Consider the following 25,099-nt stretch of genomic DNA (forward strand, 5'->3'; position numbering starts at 1 on the left):
ACTTTTTTTAATAGTCCGATACATCTTGGTGCTTCCGGGATGTAAAGCGTAGGCGGAAGAATGAGCTTCCTCCAAAATAGCTCGTCTCAACTGATCATCCTTAGGAACACAAATTCGGTCTCTAAGCATGAAAGTACCATCATCGCTGAGTCTAAACTCACTAGCTTCTCCATCTTGCAGCTTTTGAACTTCCTGTTTCAACCAATCATCAGATTTCTGCAATTCTCTTATCTGATTCAACAATGAAGGTCTCACGACAAAACTAGCAAGTAGGGTTCCATCCTCACCATTATTCAACTGGATCCCTAGAGATTTCATCTCAAGTAACATCGAAAAATAAGAACTTTGAAGTGTTGCTAACGACGATGAGGATTTACGACTTAAGGCATCCGCTACAACATTTGCTTTTCCCGGATGATAATCAATCACTAAGTCATAATCCTTAATCAACTCCAACCATCGTCTCTGTCTCAAGTTAAGCTCTTTCTGGGTGAGCAAATACTTCAAACTTTTATGATCAGAAAAAATCCGACAACGCTCACCATATAAATAATGTCTCCAAATCTTCAATGCGAATACTACTGCTGCTAACTCCAAGTCATGAGTAGGGTAATTCGTCTCGTGCTTCTTCAACTGTCGGGAAGCATAAGCTATTACTTTCTCATCCTGCATCAACACACACCCTAATCCCAACTTAGATGCATCGCTGTATACCACAAATTCTTTTTCACTAACAGGAAGTGTTAAAACGGGAGCGGAGGTTAACCGGTTCTTTAGCTCCTGAAATCGATTCTCACAAACGTCATCCCACTCATACTTAACTCCTTTACGAGTCAAACGAGTCAGAGGAGCTGTTATCAAAGAAAATCCCTGAACAAATCTCCGGTAATAACCGGCTAAGCCAAGGAAACTACGAATCTCAATTACCGTTCTCGGTTGCTCCCATTGCAAGATTGCCTCAATCTTCTTGGGATCGACATAAATTCCAGCTCCGGACACCACATGTCCCAAGAAAACCACTTCTTTCAACCAGAATTCACATTTAGAGAACTTGGCATAGAGTTGTCTCTCGCGCAAAGTTTGCAACACAATGCGCAAATGGGCAGCATGTTCATCATCATTCTTCGAATAAACCAAGATGTCATCGATGAATACTATCACAAACTTATCCAAGTATGGATGGAACACCCTGTTCATAAGATCCATAAAAACTGCCGGGGCATTAGTCAAACCAAACGGCATCACCAGAAACTCATAATGCCCATAACGCGTCCTAAAGGCAGTCTTAGGTACATCCTGCTCCTTAATCCTCAACTGATAGTACCCAGATCTCAAATCAATCTTAGAGAATACCATAGCACCTCGTAATTGATCAAAAAGATCATCTATCCGGGGTAAAGGGTATTTATTCTTGATGGTCACTCGGTTCAGCTGACGAAAATCAATACACAATCGAAGAGTGCCATCTTTCTTCTTTACAAATAGGACTGGTGCTCCCCAAGGAGAAATGCTAGGGCGAATGAAACCTTTATCCACCAAATCTTGCAACTGGGCTTTCAGTTCCTTCAACTCTGCTGGAGCCATTCTATATGGAGGAATAGAAATAGGTGCGGTACCCGGAAGTAAATCAATAGGGAACTCAAGCTCTCGATTAGGAGGTATTCTCGGTAAATCATCAGGAAATACATCAGGAAACTCACTTACTATTGGGACATCCTCTAACTTAGGTTCCCCCTTTGAAGTATCGATCACGTATGCCAAATAAGTCGGATACCCTTTTTGCACTAATTTTGAAGCTTTGATGGTCGAGATTACACAAGATGGTAATACTCGACGTTCCCCTACAAACACAATCTCTACTCCCTCCGAATTTCGAAGAACAACTTCTTTTCGGAAACAATCCACGTTCGCCCGATGTGCAGTTAACCAGTCCATACCTAATATTAAATCAAAATCCAAGATCTCTAGAGGAATTAAGTCACCCCTAAATTCTTCCTCACCTACCCTTACCCCACAGTCTCTATAACAAGTATTTCTAATCAACTGTTCTCCTAGAGGGGTATGCACTACAATTTCTTATTCTAATGGTGACAGGTTTCTATCAGTAATTGATGCAAATGTCGTACTCACATAAGATCTATCTGAGCCAGAATCTATCAAAATATAAGCATTTTTATCAAATAAAGACATAGTACCTGTCACTGCTCCAGGTTGGACTCGTGCCTCATCTTCTGTCACAGCAAAAACTCTTGTCGCGGTACGAGTCTGTGGTCTCGAAGGTGGATGTGACGGGGTATTACTCTCCACACCAGACCGTATGGCTACTCCCTGTCTCGGTGGTAACCCAGAAGAATCTCTCCTCTGTATATCTGTGCGAGCTGGTGGAGATGATGCAGCTACAGTGGCTCGTCCTAATTGTGGGCAATTACTCCTAATGTGACCCGTCTGTCCACATTGGAAACATCTTGTTGGCCCTCTACATAGCCCACTATGATAATTCCCACAATTTCTGCATCTGTCAGAACCTCCGAGACTCTTCCCAGAACCAGTCATAGCAGATCTGCTAAACCTCGAAGGTCTCTGCTGTGATGGTGGAAATGGAGGTCGAGGAGATGTCACGGAAACAGAAGTAGTGCTCCCTGAAGTCGCTGAGTCCTTGCCTCTTTTTACTTGCTGACTAGAAGACATACCAGGATTCCTCATTTTTGCAAACTCAGTCCGAATCCTTCTATTCTCAGTCGCGAGCTTCTCAGCCCGTAAAGCCATCTGTACCACCTCCTTATGTGGCTCCCTACCAATCACTGTCATTCGCTCTCTGATCTCATTACGGAGCCCTTCCTCGAAATAGCTGGCCTGATCCTGCTCAGATTTCACCAGATCCGGCACATATAACATCAACTCGTTAAAACGAGTCTCGTACTCCTCTACAGTTAGATTTCCCTGTTTCAAACTCAGAAATTCTCTCTTCTTTTCTTTCTGATGGAAATAAGTGAAATACTGACCATCGAATTCCCTGAGAAAATCGGACCATGTCTGAGGAGTAGCGGAACGGGACTTCACCGAATTCCACCAAGTACGAGCCCTCTTCTCTAATAATCTCGTAGCCACCATCAGCTTCATGTCATCATCTAATCCCATATTAGAAAGAGTCTTGGACACCTGATTAATCCAGTCTTTTGCCACAGTGGCATCCAACTCACCAGTGAAAGATACACAACCCAATTGCCTAGCCTCCTTCAGCTTCTTGGAAATGGATACATCCTGTATTGGTGGTGGAACTAAATGAGTAGCTGGAGGCACTACAGGTGGAACTTGACCAGTCTGAGCTTGACCAGCTATTGCTGCAAAGAAAGCTGCCAATACCTGTGCTGCCTCAGTAGGTATGGCGGGAATACCAGTAGGTGGCTGAAGAGATGGAGGATGTGGAGGACTATCGGCTTGCTCAGCAGCAGGTGCTGCCCGAATGGTAGATGCAGCTGATTCTTCCTCTAATGTATCCGGCTGATGATGTTGGGAACGACCTCTTCCCCTCCCAACCGATCTAGTGAGAGGTGGGCGTCCGCGTCAAGGAGGCATTATAATCTATAAAAAAAATACGAGCAAGTTTAGGTAACCTTAGGCTCTATATGCAAATGCATGCATTCTATTCAACCTAACCTAACTTAATTTAATCCGGGGCCACACTGATATTGTAAATTTTTAAAACAACTTTAAAACTAAAAACTTTGATCTTGAAAACCAAAAGCTCTGATACCAATCGAATTATCACGACCCGGTACTCCCCTCGAGCCCGTGACAACCGTCGCGGTGTCCCGGTAGACACTTATTGCCCGGAATGTCAACTCGAAACCCCGCAAGGCTTTACTATCAGTTTCTCTGTTCATTTGTGAGCAACCATTGTCAAATATCGTGTTCTAAAATATTTTAAGCTGTTTCCAACTTTAAACAAATAAAATATTAATTTTTCGTCTCACAAGGGTATTTTGGTCATTTTTCTCAAAAATTTTAAAACTGGCTAAAACGTAATATACAAGTACAAAACACACAATTCATATTCAAAATGAGTTTAAAAGTCTAAAATCTTCATTTAAAACGAAATTATGGTTATTTGAATATAATAAGAAAATAAAAGAAATATTAAGTAAAATATTCTATTTTCTTATAAAACAATATTTATAGAGTTATACGTGAATAATTTTTATAACGTAAAAGTTAAATAAATTTATACATACTTAAATACAGTAAGCCAAAATATTTAATTTAATTTACAATAACAAGAGTGCCTCCGAATAAACAAAAGTAAAGAGGACTGTGAACCTATAGTTTGGAAAATGCAGATCCCACTGTAGTCCTCGATGAGATCAGCTATCTACAGCCTATACTGAACCTGAAATGGGTGGAAAGGAGGGTGGTGAGATTATAAAATCTCAATGAGTAAACAAACATCATCATATACATCTAGAGTTGAGTACATGGAGACAATAAAGTAAATCATCATAAACTGGGTTATAGCATTATAACACATTTTGTTCAAAACACGTAAAGAGGCTTATGAATCTCATAAAAATCTAGACTTGTGCCATAAATCCATTCTCGGGGACACCTTGGCCGAGGCATCCTACCGAGACCGCCAAGGCTATTAAAATTCACATTTCACATAAATCATGTTTTTGTTTTGAAAACATAGCCGTTCCTTGGCGTTTGCTGAGTTCCCTCTCACGTGGTGGTTTAGCGTGAAGTGAACCCTAAACTTTACCCCAGGAGATACCCTACGCGCCTCTCCGTTCGAGGTAAGAATATAATGGGGTTTACCGTGCCCCTCTAAAAGGCTGGTCCACAGAAACTCCCTACTGCAGTGATTAATTAATATATAATCCACCATATAATAAAACTCAATAACATGATATGGCAATTTTGTAATTCATAGTTTTTCAAGGTAACCAAACAATTCGCATTTCAATACAATTGCCAACTAGCCAATCATGCTCGATTTATCATAAGCCAGTTAATTTAAACAATCAAATTGCCACAATTAACAGTCTCCGTGTACTCTATTTTTCAAAATCACTATTAATTTCAAAACAATTTATAATTTAATTTCATTGAAACTCATTTATTCATAAAACATGAAAATTTATCTTTTTAAATTCCTTTTTCCATAGAATTCATGAAAGCATTTAAAAACCACCCTAGATAATTAAAATGACAGTAAGTTTACTCACAATGTCTAGAATGCAGACTTTCGAAGCACTCTGTCTACTGGTCCTCGGATGCAATTTGCTTGCCTTTATCGGAGGACTCACCACCTTGACACAATACAAAATCGAGAGTTTCACCAAGTTGGTACTAAATCAAAATTAAACTAATTTAGATTACCAATGCATGATATGGAATGCAAAAATGCACTGGTAACTATTTAAACCCGGTATTGGCCTAATTCGTCTTATCACCCGATTACATTCCTAACGGGTCCGTTTAAACACCAATTTAATTCTTTTCAGTTTCTATACCTCAATTGCACCCAAATTAACTTAATGTCCCTCAGTGTGGTGCAAATTATCAGTCCCAACAGCAAATTACGAAAATACCCCTAGTGGGTAAAAATTCGTATTTTTGCTCCGAAAATTCCCATTATTTTTCTAGGCTCATAATTCATCATTCCTTAACCAATTCTCCTAGAATAAAATCAAACTCATCCTCACTCACTACATGGTAAATTCAGCCATTAATGGTTGGGGGAGAAAATAAATTCTTTTCTTGTTGTTTTGTTTCTAAATATGCTAAACTAACTAAAAACACCAACATAAATTAAAATCAAATAAATCCAACAACTTTCTCTCTCCTAACCCATTTTTCCAGAATTTAATTCATCATGAAAACATGTAATTTAATCATGGAAAATAAAGAGAAATGCTTGGGAATAAGAAAACTCAAGCTTAATAGAAAAAACTCACTTTTTTCACTTAATTTCCTTGAAAATTCACACTTTTTCTTTGATTTTCTCTCTCTAGGGTTTTGTTTTTGTTTTCTCTCTCTTCTTGCTGGTTTGGCCGGCCATGGGGTGGAAGATGGGCTGATTTTTTGTCTTTTAAAAAGGAAAATAATAAATTAATAAAGGCATGACACATGGCATCATGTCATTGGCCCGTTTTTAAAATTTTAAAAATTTAAACATTTTATCTCCACCACATGTTTAGTCAAGGGTCAAAGATGAAGACAAGGAAGACCATGTGCTGGAAAAAATATCCTGGTGGTGGAAAATTACAATTTTGCCCCTGAGGTGGTAAAATTACCATTTTACCCCTATACTCCAAATTATACCGAAATTAAAATTTTTCACTTCTAAACCTCAAATCATACTTCAATAAGTCAAATTATACTCTAATAAGTCAAATGGGGTCAAAAAAAATCTTTTCTAAAATTCCCATTTTGTCCCAAGGTGGCAAATGACCATTTTGCCCCTAGTTAGTGAAAATTCCGATTTGACTCCAAATTACCATTTTAAGTCATCCATGAACTGTGAAACTCTTAATCTCACTTTAAAATTCCTATTTGATCTAGTTCGAGGATTAAATAAATTTTGTTATACCTCTAGGTACAATACCGACTTTTGTAAATTTTTCAGGACTCTTATAGCATGCAATCATGCTATCATCACATGTATGTCATGAATAGTATTTTATAAGGTCGGGCTTTATAAGACGCATTGTCAAATTAATATTTCATATCATTCTAGTCTCTTTTGTAAATGTGATCATTAACACATGTTTATTTTTGTTCATCATGCATATAATAGGAAATCATATGATCGTTTAGTCCTTCGGAAGCCCTAATTATATATATATATATATATATATATATATATATATATATATATCTTTTTTTCATCGCTTGCATGTGGTATGAAGAAAGGTCAAATGTATCGAGAGAAAATAAGAATCCTACTTTTAGTCTTTGTTGTCAATAAAGTATAGTTCAAATACCAGATTTTAGAGAAACACCCCCTTCCTAGACACCTTACTTACTGATGGTACAAATGCTAGATGTCAAAAGTTTAGACAAAACATAAGAATGTATAACATGATGTTTCAATTCACTTCATTAAGAACTCAAATTGATAAGTTAATCAACAATAGGGAGGTCCTGACATATTCAAGATCAACAATCAAATTCATCATAAGATAGGTTCTTTCATACCCATATTTAGAAACAAACCAAAATTCACTCAACTTTACATTTATGATATTGAAAATGAAATCTAAAATACGTTAGCAAAGTACAACAATGATCTTGACAGATCAATTGTTGAAGGTCTGATAAAGATGCTTGATGATAATAATCAAATTCTGAAAATCTTTAGAATGGCTAAGGATAGGTTAATAACTATAAACTTTGCACCCCTTCGACTTAAACTTATAGCATCCAGAGATTAGTCACATCTAAATTATAAAATGCCAACTACAACTAAAATAGCTGGTCTAATAATAGGTGATTTAGGAGAATATGATGGCCATAAAGATATTATAGTTGATCATGTCACTGAAGGTTTAAACCGAATTAGTGAACTACACCCTTCATTCATGACCATGCAATATCCTCTTCTTTTCTCATATGGAGAAGATGGTTATACACCTAATATAAGCTACGTTCATGCGCTCGTTAGGAGAAAACCAAAACGAAAAAATGTAACAATGTGAAAATATATTATGCATACATAATTCAACAACGATCAACTTTTAAAAGTACATTGTTAAGGGTTGGTGGGCTATTTCAACAATTTATAGTTGATGCATATGCTATTATTGAAGAAGAAATATTATTATTTATAGGAAACAATAAAAAAAATTAAGAGCTAAATTATATTAAGGTTTAAAAGATGCTTTTGCAAAAGGAGATAATAATGCAAGCAATGTATGAAAATGCATAATGCTACCTTCAAGTTTTATTGGCAATCCTAGATACTTGTTACAAAACTATCAAGATTCCATGGCAATTTGTAGATGTTGCAGTTGTCTTAATTCAACAAACACTTTGGTGTTGCCATAGCTGGTGTGTCAAACCCTGCTTTGTAAAATAATTATAATGTTATTCACATGCTCGATAGAATGTTTGTATATTTAGGAAGTTTGAGAAATCGTTAAAAGACGATATTGCCCCTAATGGTATCATTAAGTCGATTAAGCTTCGAACTAGTTCAAATAGGAATTTTAAGGTGAAATTAAGAGTTTCACAGTTCAGGGATGACTCAAAATGGTAATTAGGAGTTCGAGGATCAATTCGGAGTCAAACCGAAATTTTCACTATCTAGGGGCAAAATTGTAATTTTTCCACCCGTGAACAAAATTTGAGATTTTGAGAGAATTTAGATCACATTTGACAAATTGGAGAATGGTATGAGTATAAGGGATGAAAAATATGTCTATGGGCAATTTTTCAGTTTTTGGGATAAAAATGTAATTTTTCACTTTACGGGGGTAAAAGTGTAATTTTCAAAAATTTGCTCCACCAAAACTTTGAAAAAGTCTAGCAATTTCATGGAAGACATGGATAAGTGAAGAGGATTGAGTGGTAGAAAAAGAAAGTAAAAAAGATGGCTAGAAAAAAATAAAATAATAAAATATTCAAAAGGTAAATAAAATAATAATATTTTATTAAGCCTATTAAAAGGCTTGAAAATTCCAGAATTCTTTATTGGGATGGTCAGCCAAAACCAGCAGGAGAGAGAGAAATAAGAACAAACTCTAGAGAGAAAATTCAAAGAAAAAGTGTGATTTTTCAAGGAATCAAGTGTTTAAAGGTATGATTTTTCAAGCTTAGCTTAAGATTTATCATTTTCATGCATTTCTCATCATTTTTCATGGTTGAATCATGTGATTTGAGGATGAATTCAATTCTGAAAAAATGGGTTATGAGAGAGAAACTTATTAGATTAATTTGATTCTAAGTTATGTTAGTGTTTTAAGTTAGTTTAGCATATTTAGGAACAAAACAAGAAAAGAATTTATTTTCCTCAATTACCATTATTGGCTGAATTTTCTAGGGGAATATTGGCTGCTGATCTTGATGTTTATTTGAGGAATTATGATGAATAATGATAAATTATGAGCGTAAAAAAATGGAAATTTTTGAAGCAAAAATATGAATTTTTACCCACTATGGGTATTTTCATAATTTGCTACCAAGACTGATAATTTGCACCACACTGAGGAACATTAAGTTAATTTGGGTGCAATTGAGGTATAAAAACTGAAAAAAATTAATTTGAGATTAAATTAGACGCGTTAGTAATTTAATCGGGTAATAGACCGAATTAGGTCAGCACCGCATTTAAGCGGTAGTCAGATAAGTTGCATGTCATATCATGCATATCTATTGAGTCTGAATTGATTTTATAATGGTCAAGCATTGATGTGGTGAATTATGTATTGTACATTGTTGATAGGTGGTGAGCAAATTACACTGGTAAAAATACAGAAATTGTGCTTGAAGATTGGGATTAGGAGTACATCGACTCGTAGAACTGTGAGTGGACAATTTATCGTCTTAAATATCTAGAGTAATTATACTTGTTTGATGTTTTTATTGAATGGTGAGCTTAAATTATAAAATATTATGTTTTTCAATTAAAATGTTTTTTTATAAAAATGAAATTTATACTGGTTTTGAAATCAAATATTGTTTTGAAAAAATTGAGTATATGGAGACTGTGTTGAAATTTATGATTTTATATGTTATTGAAATTGGGACTTATGACACTATGGTAGCATGATGGCTAAATTTTTTGGGTTGGCATGAAATATATGAACAGTTTTGGAATGGTCTCGGTAGACTAGATTACATTTTATTCGTCATGTTTTGCTATTAGAATTTTTATGGGTCTGGTGGTATATTAAACGGTTACTGCAGTGGTGTGGGTTTTTGTGGACTGCCTATGAGAGAGGTACGGTAACCCAATTATATACTTACCTCCGAGGGGAGATGTTGGGTAAAGTATCTCCTGACGTATGATTTGAGTGCACCTCACGTTCAGGTCACCATGTGAGAGTGAGACTCAGCCAACGCCAAGGAACGGTTGTATATCAGATGTGAAAACATGTTTATGGGTATGGGTCATTGAACAACCTTGGCGGTCTTAGTGGGATACCTTGACGAAGGTACCTGCGAGAATGATTCTGGCAGGGGTCAAGTTTAAGAAATTCATAAGCCGGGAAATTTTGATGAAAAGAAATTGTTTGGTATAGATTGAAACGAATTTTGTGTTATGAACATTATTGAGATATAATATTTTTATATTGTTTCCATCTACTCGGCTTTAGATGCTTTTGATGGTAATTGTTTACTCACTGAGATTATGTAATCATAATCTCACCTCTCTTCTTATCCATTTTTCAAGCTCAGGACAGTTTGTTGATAGTTGATTAAGACGAGAATTAATCTCGGAGTTGCATCATAGGAAGTAAGGGTTCGTAGCTTTACACCTTCTTTGTTAGTTGGGAGCCCACGTGTCACTGTAAACGAAATTTCATACTTTAATTATCTTTGTTACTATATGAATAAATTTATTTTACTCTTATGCTACAAAAGTTATTTTAGGAAGACTTTTAAAATATTGTGTTTTAAGAAAATAGAATATTTTATTTAATGTTTTTATTATATTCAAATAGCTATAATTTTACTTTAAACGAATGTTTTAGACTTCAAAATTTAATTTCGAAATTCAAAAAAAAAATGTAATATGTAAATGGAAACACATATTTCATGATTTAAATTAAATTTTGAAGTTTAAAACATTCGTTTAAAGTAAAATTATAGCTATTTGAATATAATAAAAACATTAAATAAAATATTCTATTTTCTTAAAACACAATATTTTCAAAGTCTTCCCAAAATAACTTTTGTAGCGTAAGAGTAAAATAAATTTATTCATATAGTAATAAAGATAATTAAAATATGAAATTTCGTTTACAATGACACGTGGACCCCCAACTAACCAAGAAGGTGTAGAGCTACGAACCCTTACTTCCTATGATGCAACTTCGAGATTAATTCTCGTCTTAATCAACTATCAACAAACTGTCTTGAGCCTGAAAAATGGATAGGAAGAGGGGTGAGATTATGATTACATAATCTCAGTGAGTAAACAATTACCATCAAAAGCATCTAAAGCCGAGTAGATGGAGACAATATAAAAATGTTATATCTAAATAATGTTCATAACACAAAATTCGTTTCAATCTATACCAAACAATTTCTTTTCATCAAAACTTTTCGGCTTATGAATTTCTTAAACTTGATCCCTGCAAGAATCATTCTCGCAGGTACCTTCGTTAAGGTATCCCACTAAGACCGTCAAGGCTGTTCAATGACCCATAAACATGTTTTTACATCTGACACACAGTCGTTCCTTGGCGTTGGCTAAGTCTCACTCTCACGTGGTGGCCTGAACGTGAGGTGTACTCATATCATGCCTCAAGATATACTTCACCCAACATCTCCCTCCGGAGGTAAATATATAATTGGGTTACCGTACCCCTCTCATAGACAGTCCACGGAAACCCCCACCACTGCAGTGACCGTTTAATATATCACCAGACTCATAAAAATTCTAGTAGCAAAACATGGTGAATAAAATGTAATCCAGTCTACCGAGACCAATCCAAAACTATTCATATATTTCATGCCAATCTAAAAAATTTAGTCACATGCTACCATAGTGTCATAAGCCCCAATTTCAATAACATATAAAATCATAAATTTCAACACAGTCTCCATATACTCAATTTTTCCAAAACAATATTTGATTTCAAAACCAGTATAAATTTCATTTTTATAAAAAAATATTTTAATTGAAAAACATAATATTTTATAATTTAAGCTCACCATTTAATAAAAACATCAAACAAGTATAATTACTCTAGATATTTAAGACGATAAATTATCCACTCATAGTTCTAGGAGTCGATGTACTCCTAATCTCAGTCTTCAAGCATAATTTTTGTACTTTTACTAGTGTAATTTGCTCATCATCTATCCACAATGTACAATACATAATTCACCACATCAATGTTTGATCATTATAAAATCAATTCAGGCTCGGTATATATGCATGATATGACATGCAACTTATCCGACTACCGCTTAAATGCGGTGCTAACCTAATTCGGTCTATTACCCGATTAAATTACTAACCCGTCCAATTTAATCTCAAATTAATTTTTTTCAGTTTCTATACCTCAATTGCACCCAAATTGACTTAATGTTCCTCAATGTAGTGCAAATTATCAGTCTCGATAGCAAATTACGAAAATACCCTTAGTGGGTAAAAATTTATATTTTTGCTCTGAAAATTCTCATTATTTTTATAGGCTCATAATTTATCATTATTCATTATAATTTCTCAAATAAACATCAAGATCAACAGCCAATATTTCCCTAGAAAATTCAGCCAATAATGGTAATTGAGGAAAATAAATTCTTTTCTTGTTGTTTTGTTCCTAAATATGCTAAACTAACTTAAAACACTAACATAACTTAGAATCAAATTAATCTAACAAGTTTCTCTCTCCTAACCCATTTTTTCAGAATTGAATTCATCCTCAAATCACATGATTCAACCATGGAAAATGATTAGAAATGCATGAAAATGATAAATCTTAAGCTAAGCTTGAAAAATCATACCTTTAAACACTTGATTCTTTGAAAAATCACTTTTTCTTTGAATTTTCTCACTCTAGGGTTTGTTCTTATTTCTCTCTCTCTCCTGCTGGTTTTGGCTGACCATCCCAATGAAATATTCTGGAATTTTCAAGCCTTTTAATAGGCTTAATAAAATATTATTATTTTATTTACCTTTTGAATATTTTATTATTTTATTTTTTTCTAGCTATCTTTTTTACTTTTTTTTTCTATCACTCAATCCTCTTCACTTATCCATGTCTTTCATGAAATTTCTATAATTTTTCAAAGTTTTGGTGGAGTAAATTTTTTAAAATTACACTTTTACCATCGTAAAGTGAAAAATTACATTTTTACCCCAAAAATTGAAAAATTGCCCATAAACATATTTTTCATCACTTATACTCATATCATTCTCCAATTTGTCAAATGTGATTTAAATTCTCTCAAAATCTCAAATTTTGTTCGCGAGTGAAAAAATTACAATTTTGCCCCTAGATAGTGAAAATTTCGGTTTGACTCCGAATTGATCCTCGAACTCCTAATTACCATTTTGAGTCATCCCTGAACTGTGAAACTCTTAATTTCACCTTAAAATTTCTATTTGAACTACTTCGAGGCTTAATCGACTTAATGATACCATTAGGGGCAATATCGTCTTTTAACGATTTCTCGAACTTCCTAAATATACAAACATTCTATCAAGCATGTGAATGACATTATAATTATTTTACAAAGCAGGGTTTGACAACACTATCCCCCTTAAAATAAAATTTTATCATCAAAATTTCAGTTATCAACTCAAAGAAAAGGCGGGGTATTATCTTTTATTCGATGCTCAACTTCTCCTGTTATCTCCTTTATAGGGAATCTTGAGTTTCTTCTCGTATTTATGTCCAACTCAACTTGAATACTTCACTTATATCTATTGTTACCCTTTAGAAGTTTGATCAGCAATAATCCTCTCGATCATGAGTCTTTATGTCATTTAGGATTATACTAAGTGGTTTCCCGAGATAAAGAGTCTACGTAGCCTCCTGTCTATAATCGGTGCTGCAGTCACTGACTATAAACAAGACTCTACATCAACTCCATTATTCCGCTGTTTACCATAAGAGTTGCTTCATTTAATCACTTTTCATTTAACTGAGTTAATACAAGAATTATAAATTCTCTTCGTAATCCTTTATAGTACTCATTTTTTATGCCACCGTCGTAATCCTTTATTCACAAATTCATTACTTAACATTGATGTCCCTTCTCATTAATCTCTCATCCTCTTTATTTCTTAAGATTTGACTTTGATCAATACATTATTGATCTTAATACTCCACAAGGTAATTTATTTCAATGTAGCCGTTGGAATCTACTTAATTAAAACAAATCTTTCACTTTTGGAGTTACTACCTTAGTCATTCTCAACGGCTTGGCTCCTTTTTGAGTCTATACCATAATTAGCAAAGTAAATTTTCTATCACAGATACATGATCGGGATACTGATCCCAACATATCCATATTATCTATGTGATATGCCACCGTCATCCCTTAGGGCATATTTCATTACCAATATTCACATATCTTTACCATGACAATTTCTCAAATAAATTAAAACTTGAGAAAAATATACTTTACAATTTATATCTCCCTCTATAAGCATCTCCAAAAATCCTCATGTCCTATGTCCCACCTTAGGACAGTCTTCCCATATGGTTCAATAGATCACAACTTCATCACACGCCTAAGGATTCATTATTGATAGTATCTCACTATTCTCATAGTCGAAACCGATTATATTCCTCATCTTAAAATTTTACGGTATCACTTTCTAATTCCCTCCATACTCAAATTTATAATCCTTGACTTAACCCCGTTAACTGGTGATCAATTCATAGTACTGGAAGGTTTAATCGTTATTAAATCTAATAATTGCTGGAACCATTAATGGCTTTCTATTTCAACCTTCAGTACTTATTTAAAATAATCGATCTTGCCACTAAGATAATTATTCATCCTCAATACTTATATTATCTACTTTTGTCATACTAAAAGATTTTTATACTCCTTCTGTCCTTTAAACAACTACTCCATCATCCGTTTATATTATACAAGACAAAAGTCAACTCTTAAGACTTTTATACAATGGATTATTATCCTTCTTATACTGCATCTGCCTAGGATTACATTATTACAAGCTTCAACAAGGCACTAAACATCTTTAGGATCATTATCATCTTGATCCTTTTTAGAGTCTGTTTTAAGTTTTCCCTTTTTCTTCTCTTACCATTTACTTACATCGCTCCCACAGCCTGGGGGAGAATGTCTAATGACCAATGCCGATGTTTTCCCACTATAATATTCTTCTGCTATCCTCATTTTCTTCCTCCCTTTGACATATTCCTCAATTCCTTTTAAGAGAAAGTTTCTCATGCCTTCATTTACGTCATTACTATCAACGCTCTCATCAGTCTCACTGTCACTAGGACTTTCCCTTATTTTAACTTTCGTTCCCAAATCTGATGGAGCTCAATTAGTAGGTACTCTAAATGGATCTCTTTCTAGATTATTAAGTTCAAGACACCATCGGCTTTCAACAGTAAAATCTGTTGGTATTTCACTAACACTTTGTGAAATATCAGAATCACTGTCCCCCCTAAACATGTTAAGTGTAATCCAACACACTTCAAAACCTATATGAAATCAAACGAAAATCACTTAATCTCTTATACACCCTGCAAACAAACAAGTCTCTATATGCAGACTCATGCAATCTATTTGACTTAACTTAACTCGGGGACACGTAGTGTCAGTGTGGATTTTTTAAAACAACTTTAAAACTAAAAACTTTAAAATCCAAAGCTTTAAAATCAAAATCTTTGATCTTTAAATCATGCTCTGATACCACACAAATTGTCACGACCCGGAACTCCCATCGAGCCTGTGACAACCGCCGCGACGTCCTGATAAACACTCATTACCTCGAATGTCGATCGAAACCCCGTAAGGCTTAGCATCAACTTTTGCATCTCCCCGGTGAGCGACAGTTATTAAATCTCGCATTTCAAGAAAACATAAGTTGTTTCCAACTCAAAACAATAAAATATTATTTTTTTATTTACCTTTTGAATATTTTATTATTTATTTTTTTCTAGCCATCTTTTTGACTTTCTTTTTCTACCACTCAATCCTCTTCACTTATCCATGTCTTCCATGAAATTTCTAGACTTTTCCAAAGTTTTGGTGGAGTAAATTTTTAAAAATTACATTTTTGCCCCCGTAAAGTGAAAAATTACATTTTTACCTCAAAAACTGAAAAATTGCCCATAGACATATTTTTCATCCCTTATACTCATGCCATTCTCCAATTTGTCAAATGTGATCTAAATTCTCTCAAAATCTCAAATTTTATCCGCGGGTGAAAAAATTACAATTTTACCCCTATATAGTGAAAATCATGAAAAATTACAATTTTACCCCTAGATAGTGAAAAATTAAGGGCAATATCGTTTTTTAACGATTTCTCAAACTTCCTAAATATACAAACATTCTATCGAGCATGTGAATGACATTATAATTATTTAACAAAGCAGGGTTTGACATGGTGAGTAAATACTAATCACCTTTCATCACTTAATTTTCAAAACTTTTTTGACATTTATTAATTGAATTAAACTTTTACCATACAACCACTTATACAATTGATTCCAAAAACGAGGGTTGTCGCATATGCATATCCTCCTTTGGCTCCTCCATGATTATAAGTGCTCATCACTTAAAAACATAGATAAGATAATATCAACAAAATTACTAGACAAACATGCACATCCCTTCGCCTACCAAGTTGTGGCAATATTCATGGTAGATGGACCATGTGACCATGCACGACCGAATTCTCCCAGCACGGTCAAAGGTTATTGATCAAAATATTTTTCAAAAGACTTCCAAACAAGAGCTATAATTAATGAAGACAAATTCACAACATATCAAAGGAGAAATATTCCTAATTGTATAACAATTAAAAACAATATTGAATAAGACAATAGATATGTGATACCTCATAATATTGATTTAATGGTAAAATATCAAATACACATCAATGTAGAGATTTGTAGTCAAATTAGAGTTATAAAATACCTATTCAAGTATATAACTAAAAAACATGGCAGAGCACGAGTCATTCTTGAAAACAGTAACTCCACCGCCCAACAAAGCCTAAATACTACACATACATCTACCCTTAACAATACAAAACAAAGATTTGTTGAGATAGATGAAATAAAAACTTATTTGGATTACCGATATTTATTAGCATATAAAGCATGTTGAAGGCATTTTGCTTTCTCGATACACTATAGAGAACCAACTATTCAGAGGTTATTCATTCATTTACCTGAGCAACATAATATTTATTTCATGATAGTGAGAGCATATCAGGTGTTATACATAGGCTAGATATTAATGAAACTACTTTCATTGAATGGATGGTTTGCGACCAAATTGATGACAATGGTCGACATTTTTTGTATGCTGATTTTCTTGCTGAATACGTTTGGCACCAACAAAAGTCTAAATGGAAAAAAAAAAGAATATAAGGTAAATGTATAAGGAGAATAAATTATGTCCACCCAACAGTAAGAGAACTATATTATTTGCGTATGTTGTTAAATGTTGTTAAAGGAGCTACTAGCTTTGAACATATTAGAAAATAATATGGAATCACTTACAAAACTTATCAAGAAACCTATCAAGTATTAGGATTGTTAGAAAATGACCAAAAATGGAATGATGCTTTAATTTAAGCTTCTTAATAGGCTTATAGTGAACAATTAAAACAACTATTCATGATTATTATTATGTTTTAAGAAGTAGCAAATCTTGTTAACCTTTGGCACGCTAATTGGAAACTTTTTTATGATGATATTCAATATAAAATAAAATATACTTGTGGAAATTTACATTATACAATTCTTGAAGATGATCTGAAAAATTATGTATTGATTGCTTTAGAAGATCTTTTCAACAAAAATTGTACTTCGTTGTTTGAATTTGGGCTACCTATGCCAAACCAACGAGATGTCATTCATGATTAAGATAGATTAATACATGAAGAAATGAATTATGACTTACTTGAACTCCAACAATTACATTTACAATTAATCGTTAACTTAAATCCTGAACAAAAACAAATCTATCAATGTGCAAAACAATCAATTGACAATAATGAGCCCCAAATGATATTCTTGTATGATTATGGTGGTATAGGGAAAACCTATCTATGAAACACAATCATATCAGCCATAAGATTAGTAGAAAAAATAATTTTAACTGTTGCATCTTTTGGTATTACATCTTTATTATTACTTGCAGGCAAGATTGCTCACTCTAGATTCAAAATACCTCTTGACATAAATGAATGTTCTACATGTCAAATAAAAAAAGGAACATAACTAGCAAGATTAGTTGAAGCCTGTAGTTTAATAGTTTGGGATGAAGCACCTATGGTGAATAGATTTTGTTTTAGTTTTAAATAAAACTTTAAGAGATGTGTTGAACAATAATAGTGATGACAGTATTGACAAACCTTTTAGGGGAAAGATCATTTTATTAAGAGGACACTTTAGGCAGATACTTCCTGTTGTTCAATTTTGTCACAGAACAAACATTATCAACGTTGCAATCAACCAATCAACATAATGTTCTACATGTAAGGTGTTTAGGTTGAAAACTAACATAGGGTTATTAAGGCTTGACATAACAAAATAATCAAGAAAAGAAATTGAAAGCTTTGCCCAATGGTTATTAGATGTTGGTGATAGAAAGATACGATCATCAACAATACAGCAAAACTGATGATGACTTTGATTGTTTGCCATTACCAACTGATTTGTTAGTCATAATAATAGATGATCCAATAAAAGATATCCTTAGTTTTGTTTATGATAGATTTAAAAATTTCTATGCAGATCTAGAATATCTTAAGCCGAGAACCATAGTGACATCCTATAATGAAACAATTGACTTAGTTAACACACATGCCTGTAGTTTAATACTAGCTGATACAAAAAACTATTTTAGCCATGTCTATATATCTCAAGCAATTGATCAGGTTTCAAACCATCAATTACTATACTCGACAAAATTTCTCAACTCATTAAAATTTCGTGGTTTACCTGATCATGCCTTTCATTTGAAAATTGGTGTTGTAGTCATGTTACTTAAAAATATTAACCAATATTCTGGTATGTGTAATGGAACAAGATTAATTATTACACAATTAGCTCCTAATATTATTGCAGGCAAAATTATCTTCGCAAGAAAAACAAATAACAAATACTTCATTCCACGAATCTTTTTTACAGCAAAACATCATAAATAGCCATTTGTTTTCATAAGAAAACAATTTCTTATTAAATGATCTTATGCTATTACAATTAACAAAAGTCAAGGACAAACCCTATAGAAAATTCGCATATACTTACCGAAACTTGTTTTTACACATGGTCAATTATATGATGTCCTTTCTAGAGTAACATTTAGAAATGGGTTACATATCTTAGCGACGGATGAAAAAGGCTTGGTTGTTTGCAAAAAAACGTTGTATTTCTAGAAATTTTTGATAATTTAGTTTCACATTTGTTTCATTATTTTACTACAAAAAATTGCTTATTTATGTTTTGCAGTGATTCCTCTTTTTCCTAGCTAAACTTATGAATTGTCAAACAGTTTTCTTTTTTTTTTTTTGGCATCTAATCTTATTCTTATCAAATATTATTCTTATCAATGAGGTACTACTCAAACTTTTTCAATTGATTGCAACGTTTGAATACATCACTCATTAATTATTTTTTCAAGTTAAAGATGTCATACCAACATCTACACAATTTACGTCCATTCCAGCAAAGAATATCTGTAAAGCTGAGGATCATTCATATTTGGTAATCAATTGATCCCTCTCAACTTGACAGATTACTTAACATTGATTTCTTGGCTACTAATGCTTAGGTATAGAAATTTATGTCATACTTTTACCATTAACCACTATATTCTAAATAAGTTAATGTTAAACTCATTTTCTAACATTGGCTAATCACTAACTTCCTTAGAAAATTGTAAACACAGAGATGCAATGCATTTCATGATCAAGACTTCCAATGCACCACAGTTTCAATCTCAATTGAAGGAAGGATGTCTCCGTTGAATAAAAAATTTTCAAATTAATGACCAAAAAACTTCTTTCAATTTTATTCCTTCAAATATAACGTGCATCTTTACAAAAAAAAAAAAACACTATCATCCAACCAAATTATTGTTAATTTTACACATGCAATAATACATATTGAACAAGTAATATAGTGATGAAGTAAAGTATCGTTCTCACGGAGATTTGTTCTTAAATTTTTACTAAGTACTAAAATCTTATAACAAATCAATCTTATTTAAGTAATCAAAATTTACAAAAAATTAATTAAAACAAAATTAAAATAAACACTAAATTAAGTAACAAACTAAATAGATTGAGAAAAGCAGTATATTAAAGACCTAGGATTATGAGTTCATTTAACATTTCATCTAATACAAGCTTTTCTTGTTATTTATCTTTCTTTAGTGGTTTTACTAACCTAGAATTTAAAGCTATTGACAAGTCTTCGTTGAGTTGCTTGTACAAATACCTAACTTAATTAGTTCAATATATGGCTATAGGAATCAATTAAATTAAGTTCATTAAGCAAATGTCTTAATGTGGCTATGAATGGCAATTGGCGTATGTCTACTCAAATTGTGAATCAGATCACCTAAGTGACGTGAACATACACTATTCAAAATTTAGTCTAATCCAAAATCTCTCTGTTGAGTCTCAATTAGATTCACAAATCAGTTAATTGTTGGTCAAGCAATCAAAAGCATTAAGAACATATTTGAATAAGCAAAACTACACCCATTCATGATAAATAAAAAAGAAACTAATATTCAAACTACATGTTGAAATTCACCACAATCCTAGAAAGATAATTTAGCTCATAATAACTAATAGAAACAACATCTAAAGAAATTTCGCCATGAATCTAAGTCAAAGAAAACAAAAAAAACACACAAGTAGAGAAAGAAACTAAGTGTTGAAGCTTTGCAATCTCAATTCTCTTTCAAATTCTCTTGTTTTCTTGCTTTGTTCTTGACTTCAAATCTCCAAAATAGTTGGTTGCTATCTCCTACTTAAAATCTTTGAAAAAAGTCCCTTAAATAGGCTCAAAGTAACCTAATTTCTAAAATCTTATTAACTTTTTATTTTTAGAAAATCACCCAGCGCTGCGGCGCTACTTCTTTAGCGCTGCAATGCTAAACTCTTGGGAAAATGTGGTGTGCTTCCTTTCACCAGCGCTGTAGCCTTGTTCTCTTGGTGTTGCGACGGCCTATCAATTTGAACATATTTTCACCTTGATCTGATCAAAAATGGGTAAAGTTATAGCCATGCAAGTTTTAGTCCTGTCTCTTAGATTTTCAATGGCTCAAGAATCATGTCAATGGGACATCGGGATTGAAAGATAAGCTCCAAATACCGCATCATGTTCAGTCCATGTATGCTGCTGCAATGCTCCAACTTAGACAAATATTTTAACCATGACCCAATTTGAACTAGAAAAGTAGTCAACATAAAAGTTACAGCCTTTCTTTTTAGCATTCTAGTGGTTTAAGAAGCACTTCATTTGGAGTTCTTTAGAGAGAGATATGGTCAAAACACCGCAATATATATGAATAAAATTATCACCATACTTGCACGGATTTTCATCAAATAAGCCTTTTTCATCAAATTTCTTACAAAAACAATAAAAGAAACTAGCAATAACTACTCTTAAAGTAATTTAAAACAAAATAACATAAAATTTAACTAAAATAACTCAAATTAATTATTCAACAAGTAATCAAACTTAAACTAGAAAAACACCTAAAATGTTAAAATTCAAATATAAAATCTCAAAGATATAGCTACTTAAGCCTCCAAAACGTATAAAAAAAACTCTATATAATAGAGTTATCACATCCCCAAGCTTAAGATTTTGCTAGTCCTCGAGCAAAACATAAAATAAATGCAGTAATGTAAATAAAGAAAATAACTTAACTAGAAATCAATTGCACCACTTCAACAATCATCTTTGATATCTTCAAAAGTTAATCCAAATTCTCAACTCTAAACAACACGTAAATATTATTCAAATTCATGTTTTAATTCAAATGCAAGTTTATCGTTAAGTGGATTTCCATGTGTGTGTCTACAATCTTTTCACGTAGAACATTATACAATCTGGATAAGCTTATATTCATGTAAAATTCAAATTAGTAATTAACTCCATAAATTTGCTTTTCATCTCTCTCTCCATTAATGTAGGCTAATACTATGTTAAAAATCAATAAGACTTTAATTAGTTTGTAATGTATGGCTAGGGTTAAGGTTGGATATGTGATAATGTATAGTTTAAATCACCCTAAGCACACAGTCAATCTAGAACCTATTCAGAGCTTTATTTTCCTTTACCTAGTATACCCTTTTTCCAACAACCTTTTTCTTTTATTCAACACTTCATTCTTTCTTTCCCTTTTTCTTTTTCTCAATTTCACACCCACAAACTTATTTCTTTTATTGGGTAGTGAGATTAATACAATCATATTTTTGAACTTTTTATCATTTTTATTCTTCTTAACTACCTCTTTCACTATATAGCTCATAACACATCCTAAATTGACTTGTTCACTTAGGAATGAAGGATGCAAGAATTGTTGAAAAAATTAATATAAGGGTTTAGGCTAAAAATTAAGTGTTCAAACAAAGGAAAGATGTTATTAGGCTCAAAGAGGGAAACTAAAGATAATTTATGTAAAAGAAGGCTACAAAAGGCTCAATCGATTAAAAAATGACATAAATCATCTCCTTAACTAAGTATAGCCTAGAATTTCACCTCGAGAGAGAATCAAACAAATTCTAAAACTTAATACATAATTCAAAATTTTCACATTCACATAAACCTTTTCTAAATATACACAATAAATCTGAACAAAAGACATAGTGCTCAAAATGTAGAAATTTCAACCTAACAGTAAAGCTTAGCATGAAATTTACATAGCACTTAAAACATATTCACATGTTTCGAAATCAAGATAGGAATATAACTGAATTCTCATCATTGGATGAGTAAATTAAACAAAACTAGCACAATTGAATCTAGTTCAAATGCAAATGCACATGCATAAAAAAAAATTTAACAAAAATAAACTAACATAAACTATCACAAAAACTAATAACAATAAAACCCTTCCCCAAACTTAAATTGCACATTGTCCCTAATGTGAAAAGCTAAAAAGAATGAGAAAAAGAAACTCCCCTATTAATGGTGACAATGCATTAAAAACTCTAATTTTCTTTCACCTTATCTTCATGCTTTCCAAACCTATGGACTTAACAAACAAGGTAGGGAGAGGTTATTACTACATATTTAAATAGAAAACAAAAGCTAACTAACATAACAACTAAAACTAAAAAGATAGAGCTTTGGATTGCTTCCTAAGAAGCGCTTCTTTATAGTCACTAGCTTAACTATGATACCTCCTTTTTGTTATCTACGAAAGTACCTAAGGATATTTGACAATCCAATTCTCCTCCCAAGTAATGCTGGAGACATTACCCATTCACTCCAAATGTTCTAGTAGCATCACTAAAAATATCTATTACACTACATGAATAGACCTTAACCACCTTATAAGGATGTGACCACTTTGATTTTTGTTTCCATGGAAGGAGCTTGACTGATTTGGTCAGTAGCACTTGTTGTCCCACCTTAAAATCAAGATTAATTGAAGGAAATGGATCATGCTCATTATAACACTGTTTAGTTTTGAGCTGTGGTGGTGGTGAATTTAATTCAAGAATTGATGCTTGGTTACTTGTAGGTGGTGGAGTAGGATTACCTTGATCTTTATCAGCTAAATCCACTTTATAGTAATGAGCTGTGGTTGAAGTACTCTTAGTTGCATTGCAAATAGTAAATTCAGCTACATTCTCTCCAACTCTGAAATTTATTTTGCCTTCCTTTACATCTATTAGTGCGCCTGCAGTGGCTAAGAATGAACGTCTTATTATGATCAGAACCTTTTGATCCTCCTCCATCTCAAGTACTATGAAGTTTACTGGAATGAACAATTTCCCAACTTTAAGTAAGACATCCTTTATCACCCCACAGAGGTGCCTTATCGTTTTGTCAGCTAGTTGTAAGGTGATTGTAGTGGGTTAAATCTCCTTCAGTCCAATTCTCTTAGCAACAAACAAAGGCATAATTGAGACACCATCACCTAAATCACACAAAGCTTTTGAAAAATTAAAATTACCAACTGAGCAAGGGATAGAAAAACTCCCTAGGTCCTTAAGCTTTAGTGGAAGCTTGTTCTAGATTATTGCATTACACTCCTCAGTGAGTATAATTGTCTTAAAGTCCTCCAATTTCCTCTTATTTGTCAATATATCCTTCAGAAACTTCACATATGATGGCATTTGCTTTAAAGGTATTGCAAAAGGAATGTTAATGTGAAGCTTTTTAAATACCTCAAGAAATTTTTGGATGTGCTTATCAAGCTTTTGTTTCTGAAGGCGATGAGGGAAGGTGGTGGTGGTAAAGTTGTCTTTGCTTCCTTCTCTTGACTTTGCTTATCACCTGTCTTAATCACCGTTTTATTCTCAACAGGCTCATCTTGATAATTAGCTTGCCTAACACTATGTTTAACCTTTTTTTCGCTCATTAGGGTGATTGCCATAACTTGTTCCTCACCTTCTCTCCTTGAATTCACCTCTATATCACTAGGCAATGTTCCTTAATGTCGATTGTTTAATAAATTAGCAAGTTGACCAACTTGAGTCTCAAGGTTTCAAATTGATGTTGCTTGCCTTTGAATGAGAACTGTTTGACTTTGTATAATGTTATCATTCTAGGTCATGTACCGTCTTAGCAAATCTTCCACAGCTAGCTTCTTTTCTGAATAGAAGCACCGACTTGCTAGTGAAATGCTAGAGGTGCATTTGGCCTTGGAGTTGAGGACAAACCTTGATTATTAGCCTAAGAGAAATTGGGATGATTCCTCCACCCTGGGTTGTAAGTGTTGGAATAGGGCTTATTCTGCTGTCTATTACCCACAAATTGCACTACCTCTATTGAGCTTGGACACTAATGACTTGCATGATTATCTTTACATAACTCACAAGCTATAAAAGGACTTTGCAATCTATTAATACCAAAAGATTCAAGAGTTTTAGTTAAAGCTGTTCTTTGAGCGGATAACACTGAAAATGCATCTACATCATGAATTCTAGCTACTCTCCTATGCATTAATCGCTCCACTAGCCACTGGTAGTTGTTTGTAACAATCTCTTCCAACAAATCGTATGCTT

The 25,099-nt window shown here is 33.2% G+C and overlaps 1 long non-coding RNA gene across 2 annotated transcripts in view; it reads left to right on the forward strand.

The window, feature by feature from the left end:
• LOC148764612 (uncharacterized) overlaps positions 1-25,099 on the forward strand; it is a 36,518-nt gene that overhangs the window by 6,848 nt on the left and 4,571 nt on the right. The window lies entirely within an intron of this gene.

The sequence above is a fragment of the Theobroma cacao genome, chromosome 1, assembly GCF_053813885.1.
Source record: "Theobroma cacao isolate CCN51 chromosome 1, ASM5381388v1, whole genome shotgun sequence".
NCBI classification, from domain to species: Eukaryota; Viridiplantae; Streptophyta; class Magnoliopsida; order Malvales; family Malvaceae; genus Theobroma; species Theobroma cacao.